The following is a 7,715-nucleotide window of genomic DNA, read 5'->3' on the forward strand; positions in this document are numbered from 1 at the left end:
TTTATTATCATCAAAACGTCAATTAATTAATTAATTAAAATTAATTAATTTGAGATTAAAGGTCAAAAAGCTAACACCGATGACACGCCTATATTTAGTGGAATTCCCAAGCTTCCTTCAACATCTTTCCCGAGTTGTAACTTTGCTTCCATGGGATATTTGGTCGGGTTGCTCTCTGTCACCTTAATTTGCTACAACAACTTCTTAGCATAGGCTTATTTCTTTTGCATATGATGCAATCTTTCCTTTGATCCACTTCAATACCAAGGTAGTACGTGAGTAACTCGAGATCAGTCATCTCAAATTCTTTCATCATTTGTTGTTTGAACTCTTTGATGCCTTCCACACTTGTACCAGTGACAATCAGGTCATCAACGTACATGCCAACGATGAGTGTTTCAACCCCATCATTTCTTGTATACAGTGCTTGTTCTTGTAAACACTTCATTTAGTTTAGACTCTTTTAAGCTCTTGTCCAGACGTATGTTCCATGCCCTCGGTGCTTGCCGTAAAACGTAGAGGGCCTTTGACAACTTGTACATTTTGTGCTCTTCGACTTTGATGACAAACCCTTCAGGTTGGGCAACATACACTTCTTCTTGGAGGTCACCATTTAGGAATGCTGATTTTATGTCCAAGTGATGGATCTCCCACTCATGTTGAGTTGCGAGGGCAAGAATCAACCTTACAGTGTCCAGTCTAGTCACAGGCTCGAAAACCTCCTCAAAATCAACTCCTTGTCGTTGCACGTATCCCTTCACCATGAATCTTGCTTTATGCTTGATGACATTTCCTTCACTATTCTTCAACTTAAACACCCACTTCAAACTGATGGGTTTATGTCCGAATGGTTAGTTGTTAGTGCCCACGTCTTGTTCTTCTCAATGGCTTCAAGTTCCTTTTGCATGGCCTCTTTCTACATTGTCAACTCCTCAGCCGCAAGCAACACTAAATCATCGAAATCCAATTCTTCTTCAAGTGTATCCGCATGAATTTTAGCTAGAGAACAAAACTTCTTTGGTCCATCCTCTTTTGTGGATCCTTTAGTGCCTCACCTGAGCTCTCTTGTTATAGAGTCTATCATGCCTTTCATTGTCACCGGTGATGACATAATTCCTCTCCTTTTTCTTTGAGCATGTACACCCACATCCAACGATTGTAATTGTCAACAAGTAAGAGAAAATAATTATTACCAGCAATCGATGATGGAGTGATCGAGTCACACAAATCTACATGAATAAGTTGCGGTGGTTGCTCAGCACGGAAACGAGTTTGAGCTAGGAACGATAGTCTTGCTTGTTTGGAGACTAGGTAACTTTTATATAGCTGGTTCAGGTGTAGGATTTTGGGTAGCCCGGTAGCCATCTTCTTCTCTCCAATAATTTTTAGCGTCTGAAAGTTCATGTGCCCAAGTCTTGCATGCCATAACCAAGTTGGGTCTGCAAGTTTCTTCAATAGAGAGGTAGGCTAGCTAGTCTCCAATAGTATCTTGTACATGTGGTTATGCGATCATTTTACCTTCATCAACAAGGTTCTATTTCTATGGAACATCTTTAGGAACATGCCAGATAACTCCACTCTGCTTCCTTCTTCCGTCATCTGACCAAGACTGATAATGTTACTCTTTAAGTTTGGATATAGTATAACTTGGTCAGTAAACTTTCATCACCATTCTGACATTAGAATAAAATGGATACTTTGCCTTGGATCGGTAAAATTGATCTATTGCAAAACTTCACGTTTTTAATGAACTCATCAAGCTCCTTGAACTTTGTTCAATCTTTGATCATGTGGTTGTTTGCTCCATTGTCAAGGTACCACATGTTGGTCTCTACTCGGTCTTCTTCTTTTGTGAGAAGCTTCGCCCTAACCTTTTCTTCGTTAATCGTCAATAGGTTGGGCATCTTCTTTGCCAACATCAATGTGGGTTCTAGATCTTGCATGAGTGTGAGATTTGCCTCTTTCATGGCAAAGTCATCTATTGACTCACCGTACTTCATGCAGATAGCCTCGAACTCACTCTTCAAGGTCTGCGCCTTTTCTTCTTTGACACGTTCCACACCCACATGCATTGTTTGCAGTGCCTCCCACGCAGTCTTTGTTGAGTCCTTCTCTCCCAAAATGAGAAGAACGCCCTCTGGGACTGCTTGATAGATGGTAGCAAAAACCATCTTCTCCTTACGTTTCTCAACGTCACCATGCTCGATGGCATCCCACTCGTCCTATACGTGTAAGTTGACACACATCTTTATCGACCATGCTGCGTAGTTACTCTTCGTGGGTAACGGGTACTAAAGCGTTACACTCCCCTCCTTTTCGCTCTTTATCGTTGTCACTTCTCCTCCGATGACTTTTTATGGTGACGACATTTGTTTCGGCGTCCTGGGAGCTCTGATACCAAATTTTGGATGTGACCCTAGATCGGAAATATGTCGAAACAAGTAGAAGAGGCAAAGGAACACCTTGAGGGGAGAGATCTTTTGGAGCAAAGAAAGTTTGAGCACTTAGCTTTTCAATTCTCTTTTTTGTTGTTGTGAAAAAGCATACATCTCATGAGTATTTATAGTGAAGAAAGCACTAACTAGCTTCCTAAACTTTCTCCTCAAGTTGAGAACCACTAACGATCTTCCCAACTAAAGCATAAAACTTAGTTGACAACCACAAAACTTACTTAGTCCACAATTTGGCAATTACTACCAATTCTCCTGTCTCCATAAGTTAGTAACTTATTCTACTAACAATTCTCCTAAAGTTAATAACTTATTCTACTAACAATTCTCCTAAAGTTAGTAACTTATTCTACTAACAATTCTCCTAAAGTTAGTAACTTATTCTACTAAGTCAAGGTTATAAGCTCACATAGGATTCTCATGCAAGTACTCTCAAACTTGTCGTGGTCTAGAATACTGGGGTCTGGGTCTGCTGGTCATCGTTTTGTGGGCCTGAATACTCGGTATCCAATTCTAGTCATTGTCCAGCCTACTTAGTCTCAAGCGCCCTAGTCTAGGCTCGTAGTTTCTTCTTATTGTTAACGAGAAAGACAATACAAGCAATCATGCACGGGAGTTAACATGCAGCAGTTCATGAAATATTAACAAACATGCTCGACCGGAATTTAACGTCCATCTTTACCCAGAGTGCAAATTTCACAAATTTCTCTCCCTTCTTTATCATGCATACAATATCACATAGTCAATCATACCTTGGTACCATTGATTATATTTAATTCATTTTCATGGCTTACATACTAATATGCAAGGTAGAGCTAGCTAGGATTATGAGTTTGATAGCATGCACACTTATTCCAAGCATTTTCTACAAGTGTTGCTCGTGGGAATCGAAATGGTAACTTACTTTTCTGACGTGTGCCTTCGTAAGTCTTGGTTGATTAGTGGTAGAAAAGTCCAAAAATTACAAAATTCCTCTGCAGGCACCTAATTCACAGTAAAACACATTAACATTGAAATTGGGGCAAAAAACTGGAAATTAAGCATAAAACAGGTGAGAATAGGGGATTTACGGGCACCTAATTCCCCATGCATTGGCACATACCCCCAAGCGAGGGCACACGCGTGGTTAGTGCTGACAGTGGTGTGCTTCGATACCCAACAGAGCACACTTACCCTTTGAATTGTATGGTCGTGAAATGTGGCGCACAGGGAGTGGTGAGTCGTCAGTTTGGCAGTTCTCGCATGCAGTTCGTTTCAAGTGAGGGTTTCAATTCTGGGTCGACCCGAATCCTCGCGTACCAACGTGTGTCGACAGGCAGGACAAATGAATTTCTATAGGTGAATGCTTCCACATGTCGCTAACTGGCCTTGCAGTGCTCCTCTGTACGTTGGGCGATGCGTGGCGATGATTTTCTTTCTCCTGCATGTTTCCAAATTTCCATAATATTAGCTTCTTCACATTTTCAATCTATTTCTTCCATTTTTCGTAACTTAATGCACACAACTCAAATCGACCTGTTTTCTTCACCAAAGTGGTAGAGTTCTATCTACCTACGCCGTCGTATTTTTCTTATATTTTTTACTCCAACACAAAATGAAATAAGGACGTTCAAAGATGCGGAAAAACTCATGTTTCTGTTCTTGACAAGTTTGTCGTTTTCCAAATTGGATAACGACTTTCGCCCTAGTTTTCTCCAAGAAATCTGTGCAAACTCTCTTATTGTTAATCACTTCAAAATTTTTAGATCTATCGCTAAAGAAACTTCTCAGATCTAAGTAAAATCAAAACAAAAATGTCATAACCATACCTCTTTTCGTTCTAATGTTTCTTGTCGGAATGGGCCAATCCATCACTCAAACATCTCTTCTAGCATTGAGAGAAGTCTCGATTCGAAGTTTCTTTCCTTATGTCGATCTCCAACGACGGATTTGTGGTTGCCAAAATCTCTCTCTTGTCTTTCTTCCAAAACCCTAATCCTCTTCTTTTTCTTTTCTTTCTCTTTCTTCTTTTGGCCAAACCCGTGAGACCCCTCGAGTAGGAGTAGGGGCAAAATGACTGTTTTGCCCCTAGTCTGACTTTGATTTTTTTTTTCTTTTTTTTTTTTTTTTTTAATTATAACCTCACAGCTATCCTCAGCATAATTTCCTTCTTCATCGAATCGAGCCTCGGTCTCCTCGACCTCCTAAGCTTGGGTGTTATAATTCTCCCCTCTTTGGGAACTTTCATCTCCGAAAGTTAATTCTCTCTGAAAGAGTTCTTGGTAAGACCTCTTCATGTCATCTTCACGTTCCAAGGTGACTTCGTTGTCCCGATAGTTTTTCTATAGGACTTTGACTAAGTTAATCTCCCTTTCGTGCAATTTTCTCAAGTCACGTGCCATTATCCTGAGTGTTTCTATATGTACGATAGATCCTCTCGGAGGGGAAGTGTTTCATGATCAATGATGTGAGTGGGATCCAGAGTGTACTGCTTCAACATAGACACAAGGAATACATTGTTCACAGCGGCGAGGGTGGGTGGTAATGCCAGTCTGTATGCCACGGGCCGTACCCTTTCTAGGATTTCAAAGGGGCTCATGAGCTTGGGTTCAGCTTGCGATTCTTCCCAAACCTCAGCACTCCTATCATGGGGGTTACTTTCAGGAAGACGTGATCACCCACTGCAAGCTCAAGGTCTTTCTTACGAGAGTCTGCATAACGTTTTTGCTGACTTTGTATAGAGAGTATTCTGTGTCTAATTTTCTGTACTGCCGCATTATTATTTTGTACCAACTCCAGCCCCAGAAGCTGTTTCTTGCCTACCTCCTCCCAAAATATTGGGGTTCTGCACCTTCACCCATATAGAGCTTCAAATGGTGCAATTTGAATAGTTGTCTGATAACTATTGTTGTAGACGAATTCCATAAGGGCCAGGTGTTCATCCCAACAACTTGTAAAGTCTATAACACACGTCCTAAACATATCCTCTAGGGTCTTATTAAGTCTCTCTTATGCCCATCTATCTGAGGGTGAAATGCCGTACTGAATTTGAGTTGTGTTCCTAACGCCTTTTGCAAACCTTTCCAAAAGTTAGAAGTAAACTTAACATCCTGATCAGACACAACGGACACCGGCACGCCGTGCAGACGGAATATCTCTTTGACGTATAACTGGGCTCATTGGTCTACTCAATAAGTGACCCTTCCTAGAATGAAGTGGGATATCTTGGTCATTCTATCCACAATGTCCAAGATGATATTGAATCCCCATTGGGTCTTTGGTAGACCCGAGATGAAATCCATGCTTATTTCCTCCCATTTCCACGCTGACACATTCCGCGGTTGCAATAACCATACTGGTCGTTGTCTCGGGACCTTTACTTGTTGACAGGTCAAACACCGACTCACATACTCAGCTACATCCATCTTTATCCAGCCACCGATAGCTACACTTCAAGTCTTGATACATTTTATTTCTTCCATGGTTGAACATATAGGACATTTCATGAGCCTCAGTCAAGATTTCCTATACAATTTTCTCATCTCAAGGCACGCCTAGTTGGTTCTACCATATCAATCCCCCATCAAAAGAAGCTAGTATCCCTCTGGTCTCTCAGTCTCCTACTGATACCATATCTTGCTGAGGTGCGTATCAGTTCCTTTGCTTTGTGATCTAAGCGGATGTGTGGGTTGTCTTCCTGCTCAAGGCATCTGCCATTGCGTTGGCTTTTTCTAGGTGGTAAAGTATTTCAATGTCATAGTCCTTAACCAGTTCCAATCAACTTCGCTGTCTTATGTTCAAATCTTTTTGTGTAAACAAACACTTCAAGCTCTTGTAATCGGTATACACCTGAACCCTCTCCCCACACAGGTAGTGACGCCAGGTTTTTAATGTGAACACCACAGCTACTAGCTCCAGATCGTGGCTGGACACTTTCAACTGTCTAGAGACATAAGCTATCACCTTTCTCTTTAACATGAGTACACACCCTAACGCTTTTCCTGAGACGTCAGTGTAAACCACAAGTCCACCTAATCCATCAGGCACTGTAAGTACAGGCGTAGTGACCAACCTCTTTCTCAGTTCTAGAAAACTCTACTCACACTCTTGTGTCCAAACAAAGGGTCTTCCCTTCTTGGTTAACGGTGTCAGTGCGCTAGGATCTTAGAAAAATCTTGTACAAACCTTTTGTAATAGCTTGCTAGACCTAGTAAACTCCTTACTTCAGTGATGGTGGTTGGTCTAGGCTATTTCAAAACTGCTTCGATCTTAGGTGGGTCCATAGTTATTCCTTGAGTGGACACCACGTGACCATGAAAGACCACTTGCTGCAGCCAGAACTCGCACTTCGTGAATTTGGCATACAACTGGTAGGCTCTTAATAGGGTTAAAACTTTCTCAGTTGTTCATGGTGCTCCTCTACAGACTTAGAATACATCAGGATGTCGTTAATGAATACAATCACAAAAGGTGTCTAGGAATTCCTTAAACACTCTATTCATCAATTCCATAAACATAGCAAGAGCATGTTCCAATAGAGAAACATGTTTGGCCAGCCTGTCGACACGCGTCAATGCGCGAGGATTCGGGTTGACCTAGAATTGAAACCCTCACGTGAAATGAGCTGCATCTGAGAATCGCCAAACCGACCTGCGGTCCAACCCAACGACTCACCACTCCTTATGCGCCACGTGTCACAACCACAAAATTCAAAGGGTAAGTCTGCGTTCGCTAAGGTTTGAAGTGCGCCATTGCCCGCACACTGCCCGCGCTTGTGCCCAATACATAGGGGTGCGGAGGGGGAGAGTGGGGGCACGTGAAGCCCCTATTCTCACCCTTTTTTCGTTCGATTGCCAGATTTCACCCTGGTTTCAATGATAATGCTATTTGACTTTGAATTAGGTGCCTATATAGGAATTTGGTAATTTTTTTACTACTCTACGACTAATCAACCAAGAATTGGGAAGGCACACATAAGAGAAGTAAGACATAATATGGATTCCCATGAGCAATACTTGTAGGAAACGCTTAGAATAAGTATGCATACTGTCAAACTGATAATCCTAGCTAGCTAGACCTAGCATATTAGTTTGTAAGCCATGGAAATGAATTAAATAAGAAGATCAATGGTAACTATATTGACTATGACTTCACTTTAGAATGAGAATTTGATATTGTATGTGTTGAGTTATGGAGTCTGCTCCCTGTATTTATAGCTTGGTCAATGGCTATATCCGGTAAAGCTATATATGGTACATAGCTATATATAGTAGATGGTTAAATCTG

This window comes from Cucurbita pepo, chromosome LG02 (assembly GCF_002806865.2).
Source record: "Cucurbita pepo subsp. pepo cultivar mu-cu-16 chromosome LG02, ASM280686v2, whole genome shotgun sequence".
Taxonomy (NCBI): domain Eukaryota; kingdom Viridiplantae; phylum Streptophyta; class Magnoliopsida; order Cucurbitales; family Cucurbitaceae; genus Cucurbita; species Cucurbita pepo.